Source organism: Monodelphis domestica, chromosome 3, assembly GCF_027887165.1.
Source record: "Monodelphis domestica isolate mMonDom1 chromosome 3, mMonDom1.pri, whole genome shotgun sequence".
In the NCBI taxonomy this organism is placed as follows: Eukaryota; Metazoa; Chordata; class Mammalia; order Didelphimorphia; family Didelphidae; genus Monodelphis; species Monodelphis domestica.
In genome coordinates this window covers 38677455-38684415 of record NC_077229.1, presented here as the reverse complement: position 1 = coordinate 38684415, position 6961 = coordinate 38677455, and the positions used below count along the sequence as shown (strand labels likewise).

The 6961-nt window shown below is 38.4% G+C and overlaps 1 pseudogene; it reads left to right on the top strand.

Annotated features, from left to right (window-relative positions):
* Nucleotides 1-3316: 3316 nt before the first annotated feature.
* Nucleotides 3317-3889, top strand: LOC100019232 (riboflavin kinase-like; annotated as a pseudogene).
* Nucleotides 3890-6961: the final 3072 nt, after the last annotated feature.

Genomic DNA, 6961 nt, shown 5'->3' with positions numbered 1-6961 from the left:
AAATTAAAGTTTCCACTTCCTCAAACAACCTATTGGGTTAATAATTGAAAATTCTTAAATTGTTAGGGAACATACTTTGAGAAGTAGGTGAAGTTTTTTAATAGATGGTTTGTATTTGTAGCCTTAATTTACCCCAGATGAAGTTTGGATCTTGAGCTTGGAAATATAGCTCAAAGCTTTTTTGAATTCCCCCAAAATTTGAGGTAAAGAAATCCCTCTGTAGAATATTGTTATAGATGTTTATAGTTAATGTGTACTTTTGCAAAAGGATATCCTTTGACAGAAACACCACATACCAACTCTGCAAATAACTCCGGAATTCCTGTCAGAAGATGATTTTTTAAGAAGTCCATTGGCTAAGATACCCAAATGCAAATGTGCAATGCCAATTGCTATTAATTTCCTCTGCTTCTATCTGGTGTTCTAGTTTCTACCCCAGTCCTGGTTTCCACACTACTATCTTAGGGACTGACTCGCCCCATTGTGACCTGTCTGCAAATCAGGGGAAGCAGTTGCTGGACATCCTTCAGATCTCCAAGCTGTTCCCCACCTACCTAGGACCCAGGTATTCACTGAGGACACGCCCTTAAAGACCCTGTGTCTGCAGTCTTTCCCTCCCTGTTAGCCTTGGCAACTATTCCAGCCTGAAGCCCTGGACATTGCCTATAGCTAATACCTCTCTCTCCTAACAATAGGCAGGGACAACTCTACAACCATCCTCAGTCCTGAAGAAGCTATGGAATACTGAGACCATTGCCCCCTTTCCCCTAGATATTTGGAGAGGGTGGAATATAACATGGACATTGAACCCCAGAAACTTGGGCAGACTATTGTCAGGGAAACTCCTTTGCTCCCTTACATCATTGTAACTCCTAGCAACAGTAAATATCTTCTCCCACCCGAAGGTGCCCAATGGTTGTGTGCATCCTCAGGTCTGACCCCCTGTGTAGCTAAAGGCTCCTTAGACTCAAAGGTCCAGTTCATTAAGATCATATCAGGACTGTCCAGCTTTTGGTGCTTAAGCAACAGTACCAACCCTTGGGCACCCTCCCTGAGCTATGTACCAACAACATAGCCATGAGGAAGATTCCTCATTATGAACAACCAGAAGTGAGGAATGTTATGTGGTAAAAACCAACTGACCCTCACTATGTAAGGGACAACAGAATGTCCCAGGACAGAATATTCTGGGCAAGGTCCCAGGAATTACAGGACCCCAGTATGCCAGAAGTCATGTAGTTACCTACTTTTCATGTCTGTCCAATTGCCCACCTGATATGCCCACCTTTCATTTCCTTTCATTTCTGTCCAATATAACCCACCTGTTATGCTAAACTAGTCAACATCATTAACAGAATGTTCCAGGTATCTCCCATCAAGTGATTCAACTATGACTGCTTTAACCAATATAAACTCCACTCTGCCTTTGCCTCTTTGGAACCCCTTGATTGGGCTCCCCTAACATTGCTAGTAATAAACTTCCCCTTGCCTGAATTGCATTGTCTCTGTGTGTTCCTTGGGGTGGTCTTCCACTGGGACTCTAACAGTATGTATTGGGGGGGGGGGGGTCCTGAGCCTAATTGGAAAATCCCAATCAGTGTTATATTTTGCTGCCTCTTTGGAGGGGAGTCGAGTTTCTCTTCATTATCATTCTCCATTTCAGACTCCTGGTCAGAGACTGAGACCCTGAAGCTTTCAGCCCTGGAATTTTGCCTAGAAAATAAGGGTGTTTTTTTCAGTTGCAGACAAGTTTGAGAAGGTCTGCACAAGGTGAGTGGCCTCATGAGTTGGATCTAGTGAGTCCCCAAAGAGGGACCAGAATGAGAGTGCTTCTGTCAGGACATGCTCTGGGCCATGCTCGGCATAATAATATTTTAAATCAAGGCCAGTCTTTTCCCAAGTGTTTAAATCTATTTTTTCCTTCCTCGGGGAACCAAGGACTGCAAATTTGGATAAAACCCAAGAATTTGGTTAATTGAGTCTTGCTGACTTTGACTCCTCTTTTCTGTAAAATATGCTTAATAATTCCAGTGAATAGCTTTCTTTCTTTAGATTCACTGTGTCCCATAGTGGCCCTTTTCTTCTCCTAACTTAACCTGTTCTGAAACTGCTCCTCTCTGGGAGCCCACCCTTCTTTTATTGGGGGCCCTGGATTACTCACCTTCAAACCCTGCTCTATCCACAGGGGTGCCCAGGACCTCTTCCAGGGGGAGAACCTGATCCATTTGAAACTTTTAGGGCTAGAGGAAGGGAAATTACCTAGCCTGGAATGGTCCTGTTCTGGTGCCAGATAATGTCACAGGCAAAGTCCACCCTTGCCCAAGACTCCTGGGTATCCCAACTGATGGTGAAAAATCTGTCAACAAAAATAACAAACGTAAGACAGCTTAATCATAACAGCCATGGGATTGCTTTGCATCTGATAGCTGCCCCACTTTCCCGGTGCCTGATCTTTATTTTTATACCCATTCTCTTGGCACACAGATACACAAAATCAAAGAGATAACTGGAAAGGTGATACATCATCTTTTAACAAATCACTTGAATAACATTCTAAATTCTTGTATTGTGATTATAGACAGAATAAAGGTTGCACATAACATAAATGATTTTGTTACAGGTGGCTTAATTTTCTCATTACCCTGCAAGAAGTTTTGAGGTTACAAATAATCAAAGAAAACTACTTATTGCCTTTAATAAAATGGAATAATTAATCAGCAGTTCTTAAAAGACAATTCAACAATCATATCATGGAGGCTGAGGGTTCTGGGAACACAATTAAAATTTAGACTGGTGGCTTCTAGGGAGTTATTGATTTGTGTAATCTAGTCACTGAGGCATACTGAAGCTTGACGTACTTGTACTTATTGCTTGGGCCTCGATGATTCATTTGTGTGCTGACTTCGTGAGAATAGGCTTCTGTATGTGGGAAAGTTTTTGACTTGGTCTGTAGCTGTGGTTTTGCTGGGAATTATGTACATAAGTAAAAGTTAACCCATGATAATTTTCTTGGGATTGGGTTTAAGGGTCTGGTCTTTTGGTGATGTTTTGGAGAATTAGGGTACATGTGTTTTGCTCTTGCATTTTTTCTTTTGAGAATAGGGGGAATAATAATCATGTCAATTCATAGGTAAGGGGCATTGATGAAAGAAGTCATGTAAAAGGGGGCAGGGTGGGCAATCACATCTTGCCAAGGACCACTCTGTGGTCTCCGCAACTACCACGCATGACTCTGTCAAGGCATCATGGTCTGATGGCTCCCAGCACCCTGATCTCGATGGCGGCCCCCTTGGACTCTCAGCCTGAGTCACCTTCCATGCCCAGAGCCAGCAGTGCAATGAAGCACCTGCCTTATTTCTTCCGGGGAAAGGTGGTGAGAGGCTTCGGCCAGGGCTCCAAGCAGCTGGGCATCCCTGCCACTAACTTTCCTGAGCATGTTGTTGATAATCTTCTAAATGATTTATCTCCTGGAATTTACTATGGTTTGGCCTCTGTTGGAAATGGAAGTGTCCATAAGATGGTTTTAAGCATAGGATGGAACCTATAACAGGAATCTAAAAAAGTCTGTGGAAATTAACATTATACATACCTTCAAAGAGGACTTTTATGGGGAAATCCTTAGTATAGTCATCACTGGCTACATTAGAGCAGAGAACTTTAGTTCAATTGATACCCTTATTTCAGCAATTCAAGATGATACTGAAGAAGCTAAGAAACCACTGGTTTTACCAGAACATTTGAAACTCAAAGAACATAATTTCTTCCATTTGCCAGAAAGCAAGATAATGAATGGCCACTGATCATTTTATTTTCTTTTTTCACTTTTGTTCCTTGTACTCCACTACTCTTATCATTGCTTCAGCCTTGTATTTGGTTAGCTTAAGAAAATATTCCCAATATCTGTGAATTACTTTGTACAATACAATTGTAAACCTTAAAATTTCTTAGACTTATAAATGTTGGAAATTTCACCATTGGGAAATTTCATACTTGAAAAATTTCCTATTGATAGTGGGAACTCTATTGGAATGTGAACCCCATTGGCATGGGAGGTTCCTCCTCCTCCCTTCTTAAGATTACTTTAGGACAGAAACCTTTTGCTAAACATTGGAAAGGGCTTTGACCTATGCTTAAGCATAGAACAGGAATTTCTTTGAGTCATGATTGATTTTAGAATTGATACAATAGAGATACTGGGAATGACAGAACCAGGTCTTGGAAAATACAATTTCCACCCCACTCAGTCCTAACAGGATTTAGGAAGGGCTGCAGCAAAGGATCAAGATTTAATTATTTGAGAATATGACCTTCAACAGACATGTGCAAAGCCACAGAACTCTGGGCGGTCCTGGGTTAAGCTAGAGCCACCATTGGCACAGGGAAGACATGGACAGTGATTGGTAGATGTGAGAACTGAGGGGAGGGAACTTGGATGGTTTCCTTAAAGAGAGAGGGGTCTGAAGACTGAGTGGGTGGTTGGTTGGAGAGGTTTTTGCTCTTAGAGGTGGTGCTTTGAGAAGTTTGCTCTGAAGGAAGCTGGAGGTGGAGGCCCCTGAGACTCTTTCTCCATTTTGGTCACGTGAGTGATAGGGACTGATCTCTTTTCTTCGCCTCAGCTATCTAAGGGCTTGGGCCTTTTGGCCCAGCCTAAACAGAAGGGGTATTTAAGCCCTATTCCCTTCTCTCCCCTTTCTTTCTCTCTCTCTCTCTCTCCTTCTCTCTATCTCTAATACCTTTCTTCCTCCTGTTTGTAATTAAACTCCATAAAAGGTTGACTGCTGACTTGAGTTTTCATTTAGGAATTACATAGCTGAATTCCTTGGCGACCTTAAATTAATATATATCAGTCTTTTAAAGTGATTTCCTTGTCACACAATGTAGTTACCATTTTATGCTTAAATTAATATTACATTAAACCCATAATGCAGCAGTATGAAAAAAGTTCATTTAAAAATCAAGCTTTTAAAAATATGTTGAACTATATACAGAGGCTTCAGAAAACACCACAGTAAAATCAGAGAGCATAAAAGGGTCTTAAGTTTTTTTTATGACAGAAATATATGTATAAATGTTAAAACTAGCTGGCTTAGCTATAAGTCATTTCCTGAAAATGAAAATAGATGGTGAAGGATTTGTGTAATACTAATGACTTATAAATAATGCTACGAGACCGAGATGCCATGGAGAAGTAAAAGAGGCATTATGAAAAGCTTTGGCAGATGCCCTAAAAGGAAGAAATGGTAGTGTTTGTGTGTTTGATATATGTAGTGCAATATATTTTGTTAAAGATAACATTTTGTGAAACATCATTTTGTTTTGTATTATTTATTAAATTTCTCATTAGAGTCAAATAATTGCACTGTTTTCCATTTTATATTTATTTTCTTGACTCATATTGTAAGGGCTTTTGAATCTTAAAAAAATAGTTCAGAGCTATAACTCAATTCCATTTGTGTTTTTTCTTTCCTTTTTTCATCATAAAGGGTCTTGTTTGTAATCAAAATTATTTGAACCTTTTATTCATTAAGCTTTCTTTCTATTCATAATTTCCAATTTATGATCTCTCTGCATAATGTAGTCACTCATTAAAATGGGGGGGGGGAGTATTCAGAAGTAAACAATTGGTTAGAAAAAGCCAAAATTTAGCTAATATTTTCCAGAGGGAAAACATTTAAGGGCCAATTAAATTATAAAATATATTTTAAAAGCTATTTAACTTATTTTAAATGTGATTATGTTGTCAAGCATGTGTAAGCTCTGCTGTAGTTATGTAATTGCAGTGTTAATACCAGTCTCACTAGTACCTGTAACTTGAAAAAAGATTTAGGGTTTTTATAGGTTTCTTTAAATCTTCCCCTCTTAACCCCGTATACTTGTTTTCAAATAAATACCTGACTTAAAAAAAAAATAAAAAGAAATTTGGATTATTAGGAAAATATACCCATATGTAATTTGTTTTTTGTATGTAATTTGTTTTAAGCCCCTAAAATAACAAGATGATCTCTAGTTTATAATCCAAAAGAGAAAGTAATAGAGATCTTGGCCATTCCTAAATCACTTCTTTTAACTTATCTTAAAGGGAACTTCATTGTGTAGTGCCTTAAAAATCAAAATGTGCAGTAGACATTCTTAGAATTTTAAAAGAAAAAACTTTAGGCTTATAAACAACAATATCCCTTGAGAAAAACTACTGTTTAAATACAGCAAAAACTAATGGAGAATAAGAGGATGACTCATTTAAATTAAGTGTTTTAGATTACTTTGTAAAGGACATGTTTTGACAACAAAGCACTTCAGGGGATTATTGCTTTTATTTTCTATGTTTGAATATTTAATCAGCAAACCCATAATTTGTCTAGTAATAAAATATTAGGGACTTTAGAAAGGAGAGATTTGAAGCAAATACAACTTGCTTATTAGGGGAGCTTTAAAATTTGCCTTTACAAAGTTAAATCACTTGTCTTGCTCTTATAACATTTGTATTTGACTTATGACTAGCATTTTGTTAGATGACAGCCATTACTTTTTGATTGGACATTTATTACTTTTTGATGTTTGGACTTTGGGGAGTTATTTATAAAACACTGATTATTTATAATGTATAAGAAAATATATTACTTGTGGGGGGTGATTTTGATTAACAATCAAATGTTTTCAGAAATTAAAATAAATCTTGATTCAATGCTAAAAAAAAATAATAAATAATTCCATGTCTATGTAATGAAGAGGATTTCTCTCTGAGTCCCTTGGTTCAGGTGAGATCCTGACTTTGAAGGAAGACGTGGATCAGATGAGGGAAGACACTACTACAAACCTAGATGATGGCAGGTAGCATGAATCTCACATTCCTGAGGCCCCCTTAGGTTCCTAAGCCTCATTGTGGCATACACTCATTCTTTTTGGTTCCTTCCCCCATATGATTCTTCTGTCCCTCATCCCAGCAGATGTTCCTGCGAAATAC